General features: G+C 42.6%; 1 protein-coding gene across 3 annotated transcripts in view; it reads right to left on the minus strand.

The window, feature by feature from the left end:
* The window catches only part of FKBP1B (FKBP prolyl isomerase 1B), a 54,265-nt gene that overhangs the window by 34,445 nt on the left and 3,466 nt on the right, over positions 1 to 16,354 (minus strand). The window lies entirely within an intron of this gene.

Here is a 16,354-nt window from a genome sequence, read left to right on the forward strand (position 1 = left end):
CCCATGTATAGACACCTTGTCTGCCTACTCAAGGTAAAATTCTCTCACTGTGAACCATAATCTCAGCCCAGAAATCATTGTCCACCCACTAAACAACTGTGCACCAAAAATATGCTTTAGTCCAGAGATTCAAGTAGGACATTTTTTGTCTTCTTTTTTTGGAGAAAAAAAAGTCAAACAAATTTATTCTAAGATCACTTACATAAACAAATAACAGCACCACTAGATAGCCCCCACCACAGCAGCATTAAATATATGAAGCATGGTAAAAAGAGAAATTTGTCCCAGTACATTATTGCAATAGAGAGATTGAGAATGTCCTATGGGAGGGTCCCCAAACTGTACACTACTGGGAAGTTTGACAGGTCAGAAATGTGAGAAGCAAACAGAAATAAGTATTCCCCCTCATTCCCACAGGCAAGTCTTCTCTCTTCTCTAAAACTACCTTAGCGCCTTGGTTCCCCACACCACTGCAAAACTCTGGACTTGCAGCAGTGCTGGATTACAAGCATTGCTGTTGCTCTTTCCATCACCCTGCATTTCCATCCTGCTGTCCTGCTGTCCTTCACAACCACTTCTTCCCTCCTTCCCCAACTTGATTTCATTCATGTCAGATTTACAGCCCAGTTTATAGTGCAGACACTGCAACATTTCTATATGCAGGACAGAGCAGTGCAAAGGCAGGAGGAAATAGCTGGGGGTGTTCCTGCACCCGCTGTTTCAGCCCTACCTATTCATGTTGTAGCACCTTTGGTGCCTATGAAGAGGAAGTTATGCTGCAGAACAAGAAACATTTTCAAATGCGGGCTGCACGCACGTGTTCTTTTGGATGCGTTAAAACTCTTCACTTCACTCCTCTGAGGACGCAATAAGAAAATAAGTCCCATCGTTTCATGTGCTACTCGAACGTGCTTAGAAGCTGCATGACGAATAACACTGAAAACTGTAATAAAACTTGCATAGGACTAAACAAACTAGAAAATTTGTCTAAGAGTCTATTACAACTTGTTGAAGTATTGAAGAAAAACTAAAGGAAGAAGCATGCTCCTACATGTAGTAAGAGTCACAGGAGGGTGCAGTGGAAGGGCACGTTGGGGATATTCATTCATTCATTCATGGTGCTGCCGGACAACGTCCGGTTTCTCTCGGATGGCAGGCTCCTTGACATCAAATTCAGAGAACGCTTCACATTTGCCTGGCTTTTATCAGCTGACACCCTCTTGGCCTGTATTGTATATCAGTTTCTCAAGGGAAAAAGAAGAGCTAAGATAACTATTGCCCTACTACCTCCTGCTTTTTCAACACAGCTACTTGTCCACAAAATGTACAGAGGTGTCCAAAATCGAAAGTAAATGTGGCAAGCACTGAAGACTGGGAGCTATTCTTATCTCGCTGCCCTCTATAAACACAATGGCTAACCATGTCCCTTACTGCCTAATACAGCTGTCATCATTTAAATGCTTTGTAGTCTACAAATGGGCCAGTCCTACGGTGACAGACTGAGTAATAGAAAGATTACAGGTCGTGTAACTCCATTACAGCATGGAGGAATTTTGCAGTCAGTCAACGTTTCTTCCCATGCTCGTGCAGAGAAAAATCCCAGCCCAAGATTTCATTGCTCTTTTTCCGCAAGGCAAACCATTTCCCAGCTCTCCATCACCTTGGGCGCCTGTGTTTATAGCTACAAGCTCTCTCAGGTCCAGCCTACTTTGTTCGATATCGTTTTCCCAAAGGCTTTAGAAACTTTTGCATCTGAAGAGAAGCTTTGAATGTACTGTGAGAGCAAGTCTTAGGAAAGCACTTCAGAAATGGCTCTGCAGTTTTAGTGAATCAATGTATTGCAAGCTTTAGTTACTTTATTGAAATAAAGTGAATCGTTACAATCAAATCCCCTATTATTCTTTACAGCAGGGAAGGATTGAGGCCTTAATCTGTTTACAATGCTTACATAACCAATCAAATCAGGATTGGTTAGAGAAAAACAGAAAACCTAATAAAAACTGAAGTACTTCGTGATTTTCCACCATTCACCTTAATTTAAATAGCTTTTCCTCAAAAGTTAATCACTTCTGAGGTCTGGAAATAAAGAAACAGCTCTTCCACAGAGTTGATACAGCCTAGTGGTAACTACAATAGGTAAGGACTTTAAAAGCACATGAATTTCTACCCCCAGCTTTATCAGAGGCTTGCTGTGTTCCCTGGACAAATCATTTCCCTTCTGAATTTCCCTGTCTTTTAAAGGGGAGTAAACAATGCTTTTCTCTTTCCAAAGCGATTTATGAATGAAGGGTGTAGCACTTTGATCAGATTCAACTTTTTAAGTTGTCCACAGGGCATTAATGATGGCAGTTCTTCATGATTGTATCAACCCTGAATCTGCATTTGACTCATAAGTGTTTAAAACTCCTACACTCGCAGCCAGGAATCTGAATAAATGCTGAAAAGGAGATGAGCTATATAAATGGCTTCACATAGAACAAGTCTTAATGGCACAGGTAAGGATCGTTTTTTAACGAGGCATTTCCATCCTGATCCAATGCGCTTTCAACACCTCTTCTTATAGTTACAGGCTCTGGAAGTCCCCAGCATTCAGATATAAAAAGTCATGACTTTTGAGTTCTGGCCAGGAAAAGGTAGGACATGACAAAATGGGCTCAACCCACGTTAGATGATAGCCCTCAGCTGTGCTGTGCAGAAGCGCTGCTGAGCTGCTAAGGAAGAGCTGTGAACTTGTCCCTGCTATTTCTTTGACTGAAGACAAGGTGCAAATGACAGCAGAAGAAAATTCAAAGGAGAGCATACAACAAAAGCTATTGATGGGGCTGTCTGTGCACTCCAGAAACTCCCCTGGCAGGGTGGGACAGACAGCTGTAGCTTTTCCAGAGTTGTTGCCAGGTGGGCACTGTGGGACATGGAGGGTGTGGGGAGCTAGCCACACAGGCAGTGTGACAGAGGAGCATCTCCTGCTCTCGTCAGTGGAGAGAGACACTTCCAGAGAGTGATCTAAAGCCCAAGCCAAGGTCAGGTTTTTCAGCATGACACTGCAGAAAAGATCGTTCCTCTCCATGAATGACAGATGTCATTGAAGACGACTTCTCCCCCATGGTTAAAGTTAGTCTTTGTGATTACAATTCCAACTTCCTCCAAAAAAAAGCAGAACAGTTTCAGAATGAGAGAAGATTACAAGTAATTCTGCCTTTACTCTGTAATTTAAGTGTGTGTGGATAGTGGTCAGGTACAGAGGTACTGCAAACTATGGTTGGATGCTCCTAATGTGGCTGCATGTGTGCAGTAGGGTGACCATCATGTAGTATAACTTCCAAGCAAGAAAGACAAGAAAGGGTTACAGCAGGGTCAGACACAATAACTTCCTAATAAGAAAAAATAGTTTTGCCTTACAATGAAAATGGGCAGATACCATGTAAGACTAGTTCAGATTACAACTGAAGATAAGCCTGAGCTGTAAAATTCAGATTCACAACTTTAAATAACTGCCACAAATTTTGGTTAATATACAATACTTTTGCTCAGACCAATATGACTAAACTGATGGCCTTCTACGATGGAATGACTGCACTGGTGGATAAAGGAAGAGCAACTGATGTCATCTGTCCTGACTACTGTAAGATCTTGGACACGGTCCCACACAACATCCTTGGCGCTAAATTGGAGAGGTATGGATTTGATGGATGGACTATTTGGTGGATAAGGAATTGGCTGAATCCAGACGGCCACATCCAAAGAGATGCAGTCAATGGCTCGATATGCAAATGGAGAACAGTAACAAGTGGTGCCCCTCAAGGGTCCATATTGGACCCAGTACTGTTCAATATCTTTATTAACGACAGAGACAGTGGGATTGAGTGCGCCCTCAGCAAGTTCACAGATGACACCAAGCTGAGTGGTGCAGTTGATTCACTTGAGGGACAGGATGCCATCCAGAGGGACCTTGACAGGCTTGAGGAGTGGGCCCATGTGAACCCCACGAAGTTCAACAAGGCCAAGTGCAAGGTCCCGCACCTGGGTCAGGGCAATCCCCAATGTCAATAGTCTGGGGAATGAATAGATTGAGAGCAGCCCTGTGCAGAAGGACTTGGGGGTACTGGTGGATGAAAAATTGGACGTGAGCCCACAATGTGCGCTTGCAGCCCAGAAAGCCAACCGTATCCTGGGCTGCATCAAAAGAAGCGTGGCCAGCAGGTTGAGGGAGGTGATTCTCCCCCTCTACTCTGCTCTCATGAGATCCCCATCTGGATGGAGTACTGCATCTGGTTCCGGGGTCCCCAGTACAGGAAAGACATGAACCTGTTAGAGCGGGTCCAGAAGAGGACCACGAAAATGGTCAGAGGGCTGAAACACGTCTCCTATGACGAAAGGCTGGGAGAGTTGTTCAGCCTGGAAAAGGCTCCGGGGAGACCTTATTGTGGAGTTTCAATACTTCAACGGGGCTTATAAGAAAGACGGAGAGAGACTTTTTACTGAGGCCTGTAGTGACAAGACAAGGGGCAACAGTTTTAAACTGAAAGAGGGTAGGTTTAGATTAGATATAAGGAATAAATTCTTTACGAATGGGGTGGTGAGACACTGGAACAGGTTGCCCAGAGTTGTGAATGCCCCATCATTGGAAGTGTTCAAGGTCAGGTTGGACGGGGCTCTGAGCAACCTGGTCTAATGAAAGATGTCCCTGCCCATGGCAGGGCGGTGGACTAGATGATCTTTAAAGGTACCTTCCAACCCAAACCATTCTGTGATTCTATGATATAGTGTTGGCAGCTAGCCTATGAATTTCAGTCTCAGATCCTCAACCTTCAAAATAAAATTTGTGGGAAAGGCTTTTCCACCAAAATTACAGCTTTCACAACAACAAAAATTTACTTCAATTCTTCAGGCTGAAAATTGTACTTTCCAGTCTGGAAATGGCAATACTTCACGGTGATGCCTCAGGAACTTGTCCACAGTGTGACTCATCTTCTATTTTCTTTTATGTGTCCTAGATATGCCTAGATTTCACCTCCCAAAGTACAAGGCCCTCCTCTCTTCCTGGAAATCCCTGCTTATAGCATAAACAGAAATTTATCCACAGGGGAGAATGAAAATACATTCCCATAACTACAATCCCTATACAGTATTATAGTGTAATTTCCAAACAACCAGTTGTTTGTTTTGTGGTTTGGTTTTGTTTTTTTTTCTAACACAGGGTGAAGAATTTCAACAGAAAGCTGCTACTTTTAATGTTGCAACAGCAGCAACTTCAATGGGTTTGGAAGTAGCAAAATAGCATTATCATTTTGGTCATTTAAAACTAGACAGAACCAATGCATCAGGGAGTGTATTGTTTGTAGCAATCATAGATTGGAAAATGAACTAATTAAGTGTCAGGTCTTTTCCTCTGTCCAGGAGGAAACCACCTTACCAAACCAAAAGTCTTCAATTTCTCACTGAGAACAGAATAAAAGAAGACAATCTTGCTAAATCAAGGTAGTTGCATCATTAAATGTGCAAAGGGAAGTGATTCAGAGCAGCAAGAGACAACTAAGAACCAATAACTATGCAGGATTAAATGGAAAAGATCTGGAAGGGGAAACCAAACTTGGGATACCATAAGCAGAGACAGAGGGAGAGCTACAAATCACATATGCCTCACAACCACTGCTGTGTCACTGAGTTTTAGAAGACCCAGGATGTTGGATGGGGGATAAAGGACTACACTGCCTGACTGCATGGATCTGCTGCTGCCTCAGCTACAGAGATCCACTGGCTCTGCCTGATGACACCATGGCTACAACATTTAAGATCCCTCACACTGAGTGATGTGCAAGGGAGTACAAACTTCTGCAGCTGGCAGTCTTGTGAAAAATAATTAAGTAGGATTTACAATGCCCTTGAGTAACTAAAGCAAAATAATATCTCAATTGAGAGATGTCGCTTTCAATATAAAGCTACCTAGCAGCCCCCTGGCACTGGTTCAGCAAGACTCAGCAACTCATGCCAGCCCCAAATCACTGCTTCCCGCAGTAGTATGCGTTTCCTCTGAGGCCGCCCATTTGATTGCTTACCAGTGCCAAAAGACAGGCGCTATATGAGCTCCTTGGCAATGGTCCTCCCGGGGATCTCCCACGCACATCACTGCAGTACTAGGACCAACCCGCTGAGCTATGAAGATCACAAGCCTGCAGAGATCTCTGGCCACACAGCAACTGCTTGGGTAGTACACCTGAAATGTTGCTGCCATGTATCCACTGCAGAGAGATGACACCGCACGTTGTCTAATTAAGAAAATATTACCCCTTACACAAACCCTGCCTAGCTGAGTTGCCTGACTTAAGAACCGCATTAAGCTCTTTATCTAATCAATAGAGAGAGAGGTGTATCCAAAGGCTAACTATTAAGGTAGCCTAAGGTAACTAAGCTCTCAATTTAGACTTCTTAATTAGGTAAATACTGTGATGTCAGTTCTATTTTGTCAATAAAGGGAGACAAGCCTGTCACTGGTGTCAGCTGATAGAGCTTCTCATTTAGCTGATGTAGTAACCATTTGTACATTTTACACTAACAAATACTACTCACTGCACAGTTGTTTCAGCAATTCTTTGATTTTTTGAGGCATAAATCATTAGAAAATGATGTCATTCTTGTGAGGACCTGGAATTCTAATGATGAAAAATTGATGCAAACCTTTCAGGTCCAAGTCCTTAAATATACGTATGAGCTGTAAGTAGGCAGAGTGGCACACTGGGATCATGGAAAATAAGTGCAAAGAGGACCCAGCAAAAATATTTTGTTTGAAAACAGAAATCTAATTTTCTAAAAGATGGCACTGTTTTGGATCAGTTCTGAGCTTTTAAAAACTTGATGAACAGAGGCTATTAGTTCTCTGGTACTATACGTAATCTGCTTTGTGAACTTTTTTTTAATATCTTGCAATCCACTTCTTCAGGGCTTTTGTGAGGTAGGAGTAGGAGGTTTAATTATTTGCTAGCAGTTTCATTTCTATGCACAATAGGAAGGGAGCATGGTGCTACAATCCCTCCATGAAAGGAAATCCTGTAGAGGTTAGTAGGTGCTCCAAAATCGAAGCTAGCAGTCACCAAACCATTCAGCATGTTTCATGCTGACAGAGAAGGCTCTGTCAGGGGAGAAAGTGCCCATGTATGTTATCTTGAAGAAATCTCTTTATAATCTTCTTTACTCTGCAAGAAAGAAACTCATCCTGCCTTTTTCCTGAACGAATATAAGACAGTGTTTACAGGCAATCCTGAAGTCTTCCCTTTCTTTGCACAAAGCATATCAGCAGCTGTCCAAATAACACCTCAATGCCATGGGGACCACCTTTAAGGGGAGAAACTTCCAATTCTCAGTCAAACCATTGCTTCTCAGCTGAGGTTGCCAATAAGAATGCTGTTGGATAATTTCAAGCTCCTTTTCTGTTTCACTTACCCACATTAAATAGCATCTAATACCACAAGTAATTTCAGTGAAACTGATGGGCACAGTACACAGCAACGCAGCGTTCAGTGCAAAGGAGGAGCAACTGGGAAACTTGAGGCTACAGTTTATTCTGCTGATCCTTTTCCATCAGGCAACAATCTGGTCTGTTCAGTTTAAACTCACTAACTCAGCTGCTGAAGCTGCTACATTTTTTCTTACAAATCTCTGAACCTTTTTTTATTCATCAAATAATTTTTTTCTCGTCAATAGCCTCTTCTTACAGCGAGTCTCACGGTACTTGCAAACATTAATTTCATGACAATTTGAGAGGCACAGCTCCCTTTTCTGTCAAATTTAAAAAATGAAAGAGCAAGTAATGCACCTGAAATCAGTCACTAAGCTGGCAGCAAAATGCATAGGAGAAATCTCTTCTTGAACTTTTGCTTCTGGACTCTGATCACTATCAGGCTGAAGCTGCTGCTAAAATATTTCCAGAGGTAACCAATCTACATTAAATAAGCAAAGATGAGAATTTTCCTCCTTTTATCAAGAGAGTTTTAAGACTTGCAAATTGTTTCTGAGGGGCAGCAAAAGACCATGTTCTTCACTGAGGACTAAAACTACTTTTTGCAGTTATAATTCACCAAAGAAATAGGATGCTTCTAAGTGCTTAGCTGCCACCAAGATCTCTGCAGAAGTAAAAGGCTTTCATCCTTTTGAACCAGGGCAATTTGAAGAGGTTACTTTAACTAAAAAAATACAGAAAATTGGCAGGCCCCAAAAGATGGACAGACATCACACTCTCCTAGTATAATATATCTTGAGAGCATGCTCGATAAAACAATTAAGTTCTTTCTAGGTAAGCAAGATTTAGCTGGATGTAATTCAAGGCTCAATTATAATGTCTGTTACAATACAATTCTTATTAATGATAACTCTAATTGCAGTGTTCACTATCCTCTTCCAAACCCAGCTAGACAGCTTCCTGGAGACAAAGAATTTTGATTAAATTCCTTACTTAGTTCAATTTTCCTCTCAGATACACATGCACAGCTCCCACTGAAGTGGTACAGATGTTTCTGAAAGCGGGACCAGAGAAATAACATACTCCTGTACTCACCTGGCACAAAGTGCTGTCACATGAAGCTAATATACATCCAGTCATGCAGATACTGAGGCTCATAGACAAATATATGACACTCTGCAAAGTTATTCTGAATTTACATTAGTCTTTTTGAGAGTATGTCAGTATAGACAAATCTCCGGCTATTACTACATACGCTTAAGACTGAGTTGATTTTGATCCAAGAAAAATAGGCAGATCTGTTCTCTTTTCGGCAAGAGTTATTTTAAGGGAATTGCATTATATTTGTATTGCGTTAAATAGAAAATGCTTTTTTCAGTCATGATAAATCAAGCATGTTCTATAAATTACTGTTAATCTGCATCTATGCAGTATGCTTTTGTTATTAAAAAAGGTAAAAAAAAAGGCTTTCAACATCACAGACACAACCATAACTCTCAACACTACACCACTGCCAAAGCTAAAGAAACAATATAAAGTAATTTTGGTAATATATGGGAAAAGAAGATAATACAAGTTTGTCCTCTGATCACTAGGAAAAGAACAATTAATCGTTTGTTCTGCCTTAAATAAAGGCCTGCTTCCTAAAACAGAATGAATTTGTACAGCTCAGATGAAATAAATGTAGTAGTATTTATTTGTTTCAATAGGGAATTTCACTTTAAGCATTTAAAAAAAAAATTAAAAATCAACTTCTCAGTATTGAAATATTTAAGTGGAGAGGTCTTCTGATGTCTTCTCCCTGGGATCCAGTGACACAACACATGGGAATGGCTCAAGCTGCATCAGGGGAGGTTTAGACTGGATATTAGGAAGCATTTCTTTACCAAGAGGGTGGTCAAACACTGGAACAGGCTTCCTAGAGAGGTGGTGGATGCCCCAAGCCTGCCAGTGTTTAACAGGCATTTGGATAATGCCCTTAATAACATGCTTTAGCTTTTGGTCAGCCCTGAAGTGGTCAGGCAGTTGGACTAGATTATTGTTTTAGGTCCCTTCCCACTGAAATAGTGTATTCTATTCTATTCTATTCTATTCTATTCTATTCTATTCTATTCTATTCTATTCTATTCTATTCTATTCCATTCCATTCTATTCCATTCCATTCTATTCCATTCCATTCTATTCAAAATGTATTTGGTGCAATTTTGTGGTCATTGCCCTAGCCTAAAAAGTCTATGAAAAAGCTTCTCTGATAGAAGTCCGGTTTAACAAGTAATTAATGATTTAATGTGCCTTTATAGTCTCACACAAACAGGTCTATTCCAGCACACTACAAATACTGAACAGTTCCTTAAAAAGGATAATTGTATTATTATCTCAGATTTACAGGTGACCAAGGAGAAGGATGAAGAGGTTAAGAATTCAGCTCTGCCACAAGCTACACGAGACAACACAAGAGAATGTCAGCTCCGAATAACTTGGAAAAAAAGCTGCCCGCTCACTATTAAGGGCAGATTTGGGACCAGTATACACAAAGCTTGTTTGAGGGCACACCATCATTCAGCAGGAGGGCCAGGACTGGGACTCCGCTTCCCGGAGTGCAGGTTTTACCCCACAGTCTCTAGAGAGAGTATTCACAACCTCAGCAGAGGTTTTGTTTAGGGGCATTTCTAACTGAAAGTCACGTTTTGTATCACCTGAAAGTCACGTTTTGTATCACCTTCATAAATCTTTGAAAATTCTGCACTGCTAATTCCCATTGCCAGAGTCAACAAATTTAAATCACAGGAAACAAAACTGCAGAAAATGCCTCCATTCTGTTGATACACTCCAGGACTAATGACACTGTAATTTGTTTACTTGTATTACTCTCAGTACTACAATGTAAACTGAAGACCCAATCAAGATTAGGACGCCGTTACATTAGGCATGAAGGAGGCAGTTCATATCCCAAATTGCTTGCAATCTATCTACACAAGGCAGACAAAATACAACTATCATTTTGCAGATGGAAAACAGAAGGAGTAAGCAGATTGCCAAAGGCTTTCAGAAGCTTGTTCAATGAAATCTCTGACAAAAACATGACATAAGCCATTGCTGCTGGAAATGCATTTCGGTGCCAATGCACTACCTTATCTATTATTCCCATTAATTTAATATTGTGTCAGGTAACTTCTGAGACACAACCTAGATGCTGGATGATAAGAAGAAACTATTATATTTGTTATATTTCTTAACAAAGATAAAACATACGGGAATCTGACCACATTCTTCCATCATATACTAAGATCGGGACTCGGTTTCATGTTCTATCAGTCCTCCTATCTAATCTTCTGCAATGATCTGGAGCATCTATTTGTGTATTTAACTCAGGCTGTGCAAAGCTGAAAAATTAGCAGGTGATTTACAGTACCAAAGTTAGGCACTAAGGCGTCTTATGTAGTCAGAAAGGACAATTAGGTACTTCTGAAGGGTAATTGAAAAATCCTCCTCTAATTGCAAAGCAGCCAAGAACTACTCCTTAGGAAAAAAAAAAAAAAAAAAAAGATTTGCTTAACCTAAGAGGTTCCTTCTACACTGTTCTTTAGTGAGGTTGCACCTTAACTCCTGCTGCCACTGGAATGTAGGTCTGTCCATTAAGGCATCACAATGCATTTGGGAATCAGACCACAACGTCTGCTCCTGAGATTATGCATCTAGTTGAACAAGGAGAGAAAGAGGCAAAGCTGCCGCATATAACAGCCTAATAGCTGGAGCGCTGACAGCAGCAGTGTAAAACTCGATCACAGTTCTCCTTCATCTTGAGGAGATTCCAGTTCTCACTTCCCACTTCTCTGGAATATGTAGGGTCGTCAGACTAGAAACTACCCTGCTGAATCCCTACCTTGGCAATGTGTGAATCCTAAGATCCTGGAGGATGAGCAGACAGGGCTCTCAAGTTCTGCCAAATATCTAGGGTACCAGCCTTTGGTCCCCTCTGGACTTTTTCTGCATGGACTACCAGGACAACTCATGCAGACAGCTTGCTCCTAAAAACCTTTTTCCCAAAGACGCTCCAGAAGCAAGCTACAGGCCTCTTATTCCTGTAGTGCCAGCAGTCCCCTCCTGTCTGTCCGTGCTCTCTGCCACTCCCCATCACATGGTAAATGCACATCTATGAGACTCCTGGAGAGGGAAGGCAAGACAGGGAAGTAAGACAAAATAGAGCCCACTCCTCGTTTGAGTCTCCTTAAAAATTCATAACTTGCTCTGGCAGAAGCAAGCCCCTTCTAGTCTCCTCCTCCTCCTTGCTGGAAACTCTCGAGACATGAATAATTAGTGGACAGGCAATGTTTTTTCTATGCATTTTCAAAAAACCTAGCCCTTCAGGGAATCATGGAACCAACTATGTTTGTGCTAAGGAGCTGTATATCCACATAGTGTGTGCGTTGGTATGAGAGCAGAAGGGCCACCACAAGAAGTTACATGGCCTACCAAGCTGTCAAGACTAGCCACCACCGTATGGGAAAATCACTCGATTTAAAAAAAAGAAAAAGTACAAAATTAATTCCTGAAGACAGGGACTGGAATACAACTCCTTCAATGTCCCTGCATGAGTGTCTGAACCAATTACCCTCTTGCTTACTCCTTTTCTTGCCCGTGACTCCTGCATTCTTCACTGCTGAATCTCCCAAGCTAAACTGGAGGGAGCAGTAAGTTTCAACATTTTCCTCCCCAAGAACATAACGGTTGCAGTTAAGGATGTGGCAAAAACTTTGGCCTGTTTAGGAGACTGGTTGACAGAGTCCCTTGGGAGGCAGTCCTGAAGGACAAAGGAGACCAGGAAGGCTGGACATCCTTCAAGAAGGAAATCTTAAGGGTGCAAGAGCAGGCCGTCCCCATGTGCCAAAAGATGAGCCGGAGGGGAAGAAGACCGGCCTGGCTGAACAGAGAGCTTTGGCTGGAACTCAGGAAAAAAAGGAGAGTTTATGACCTTTGGAAGAAGGGGCAGGCAACTCAGGAGGACTACAAGCATGTCGTGGGGTTATGCAGGAAGAAAATTAGAAGGGCCAAAACCCAACTAGAACTTAATCTGGCTACTGCCGTAAAAGACAATAAAAAATGTTTCCATAAATACATTAGCAACAAAAGGAGGGCTAAGGAGCATCTCCATCCTTTATGGGATGCAGAGGGAAACATAGTGACAAAGGATGAGGAGAAGGCTGAGGTACTTAATGCATTCTTTGCCTCCGTGTTTAATAGTCAGACCAGTTGTTCTCGGGGTACCCAGCCCCCTGAGCTGGAAGACAGGGACAAGGAGCAGAATGAAGCCCCCATCGTCCAAGGGGAAATGGTTAGCGACCTGCTACACCACTTAGACACACACAAGTCTGTGGGGCTGGATGGGATCCACCCAAGGGTACTGAGGGAGCTGGTGGAAGTGCTCACCAAGCCACTGTCAATCCTTTATCAGCAGTCCTGGCTAACTGGGGAGGTCCCAGTTGACTGGAGGTCAACCATCTACAAGAATGACTGGAAGGAGGATCTGGGGAACTCCAGGCCTATCAGTCTGACCTCGGTGCCGGGAAAGGTTATGGAGCAGATCATCTTGAGTGCCATCACATGGCACGTACAGGACAACCAGGTGGTCAGGCCCAATCAGCATGGGTTTATGAAAGGCAGGTCCTGCTTGACCAACCTGATCTTCTTCTATGACAAGGTGATCTGCTTAGTGGATGAGGGAAAGGCTGTGGATCTTGTCTACCTAGACTTTAGTAAAGCCTTTGACACCAGTTCCCACAGCATTCTCCTGGAGAAACTGGCTGCTCATGGCTTGGATGGGCAATACGTTTCCCTGGGTAAAACACTGGCTGGATGGCCGGGCCCAAAGAGTTGTGGTGAATGAGTTTATTCCAGCTGGCGGCCGGTCACAAGTGGTGTTCCCCAGGGCTCTGTGTTGGGGCCAGTTCTGTTTAATATCTTTATCAATGATCTGGACGAGGGGATCGAGTGCACCCTCAGTAAGTTTGCAGATGACACCAAGTTGGGTAGGAGTGTTGATCTGCTTGAGGGTAGGAAGGCTCTGCAGAGGGACCTGGACAGGCTGGACTGATGGGCCGAGGCCAATTGTATGAGGTTCAACAGGGCTAAGTGCCAGGTCCTGCACTTGGGTCACAACAACCCATGCAACACTACACGCCTGGGGAAGAGTGGCTGGAAAGCTGCCTGTCGGAAAAGGACCTGGGGGTGTTGGTCGACAGCCGGCTGACTATGAGCCAGCAGTGTGCCCAGGTGGCCAAGAAGGCCAATGGCATCCTGGCTTGTGTCAGAAATAGTGTGGCCAGCAGGACTAGGGAAGTGATCGTCCCCCTGTACTTGGCACTGGTGAGGCCGCACCTCGAATACTGTGTTCAGTTTTGGGCCCCTCACTACAAGAGACACATTGAGAGAGACATTGTCCAGAGACAATGAGACAATTGTCCAGAGACAATGTCTCTCTCAATGAGAGACATTGAGAGAGACAAGAGAGACATTGTCCAGAGAAGGGCAACGAAGCTGGTGAAGGGTCTAGAGCACAAGTCCTGTGAGGAGCAGCTGAGGGAACTGGGGTTTAGCCTGGAGAAAAGGAGGCTGAGGGGAGACCTTATCGCTCTCTACAACTACCTGAAAGGAGGTTGTAGAGAGGTGGGGGTCGGTCTCTTCTCCCAGGTAACAAGTGATAGGATGAGAGAAAATGGCCTCAAGTTGCACCAGGGGAGGTTTAGATTGGATATTAGGAAAAATTTCTTCACCCAAAGGGTTGTCAAGCATTGGAACAGGCTGCCCAGGGAAGTGGTTGGATCACCATCCCTGAAGGTATTTAAAAGACATGTAGATGTGGTGCTTAGGGACATGGTTTAGTGGTGGACTTGGCAGTGCTAGGTTAATGGTTGGACTTGATGATCTTAATGGTCTTTTCCAACCTAAACGAGTCTATGATTCTAAATAGAGCTACAACCCTCTTCTGTTGGAAAAGGCAACTGAGCATAGGTTTGCCATGTCTGAAACAACTGTTTGGTTATTATACATAAAGTGGGCTCCCACAGGCCGTGTTTTTGACTGAAGGTGGCTGCCACTGCTGTGCTTGATGCTGGATTCAGGGCTGTGCTCAGAGGACTCCAGTGAGGTCAGGCTCCTCTCGGGATCCAAATAATCTCTAGATCTTGGCAGAGTCCAGTCAGTGCATGATTCCCTTCCCAGACTGCAACGCCTCCGTCTAGGTACTTGTGCCTAGCTCCGGAGGGACACAGAGGCTGAACATGGAGACAACTTGTGAGCTTTATATGCTCCCAATATTAAGCAACTCTGAAAAGCAGGATTTCTGGATCATTTCCTTGCACCTAGGTGTCTTAATTTTTCCTGACTCCCATTTTAGGTGACAAGACAGATGTTCTGGATATCTCTGCGGACATCTCTGTAACCCAAAAGCAGGACTCGCAGGAGTATGGTGAGGATAAGCATTAAGTACAGTGAGGTCTAAGAAGATCATATAAATAAGACAGAGATCATTTCAAGGTGAATCCTAGGCATATCTGGAATCGCATCAGTTTAAAAAGAAGTTATATTCTGTTCAGATAAAATAGTTTTAAATTAAAACTTGACATTCATATCTCATCTTTCCCACATGACTACAGAACACCGGAAGAAAACACTTTATTCACTAACCATGGGCTCCCTTTAAAAATATTACCACTAAAGACTGCTTAAACATTGCAACAGCACTGGAACTGAGGCGATGAGCTTTTTCTGATATCTGTTCTAATCTGGGAGTTAGAGAGGTTGCATAGCACCAATAGCAAGATATATGGAAGAAGCAGTTTATGCTGGAGATTGATTTAATGAGTTTTCATGAAGTCTTTTATGTTAAAAGCCAGCTTATGATAGCCTCATCTAAGATGTTATCTAATATCAATAAGAGTATGCAGCATCCTGTTATCTTTCCACATTCACCATTCACACTCTCTCTGAAGTTATCCAGCAGAACTGTACTTTGTAGGAGCCACAGGCCTCAAAGTCTTTTGCCTATTTCAGTTCTGACATTTAAATTTATCTAGAACTAACTGGGGGTGGGAGGTGACGATTTTATTTCATAAAAACTTTTGAAGTTTGGGCCGGAACAGAAACATATCTCTCAATGTCTTCACAAAAATAGTTTCAAAACATCTATTTTCAGATCTAAGTTACAGAGGAACGTCTGTAAGGCTGAGACTGGCATGGGAGACCCATGTGTTTAACTTCTTCTAACTCAAACTAGAAATCCTCATCAGATCAAAATACTCTGAATATACAAATGTACAGGAGCTTAAACCCAGACATCCTATATCCCAAGCCAGTGCACTAACCCCCATATAACCTTCTGAAGAGAGATATTATTGAAACTACAGCAAAAAGCTTCTTGAAAATACAAATAGGTTTACTTCATTAGTTATATTTACTGGAAAATGGTCCCACCTTGCTCCAGCTGTAAGCTACAGAAACAAGTACAAAACTGAAAGAAAGCAACATTTACTGAACACTAGAGGAAAGCACTACCTTGCAGATCTAGGCCCAGATCAGTAGCTGTCAATCCCCACATCACCTACATTTTGCCTTCTTAAGGAAAAGACACATAAAATGGCAGCTCTTGACGTGAACTTCCCAGCTGGGGACTCGGACTGCAGAGGTCTTTGCATTCTTTTGACAATTTACATAACTATATACAAAACATAACGTTACAAACTGATTTAAAGGGCATTTTCCCTCTGCCAAAGGTGCAGCATAAACAGCTCCATTAACCAGCTCACCACTTAAGATTCATACAAGTCCATAAAGCAGGTGTTAAACAGACTTTGTATTGATTTCTTCAGTCTGGAATGAATTTTACTGACAATACATAGACACATG

Source organism: Ciconia boyciana, chromosome 3, assembly GCF_034638445.1.
Source record: "Ciconia boyciana chromosome 3, ASM3463844v1, whole genome shotgun sequence".
Taxonomy (NCBI): Eukaryota; Metazoa; Chordata; class Aves; order Ciconiiformes; family Ciconiidae; genus Ciconia; species Ciconia boyciana.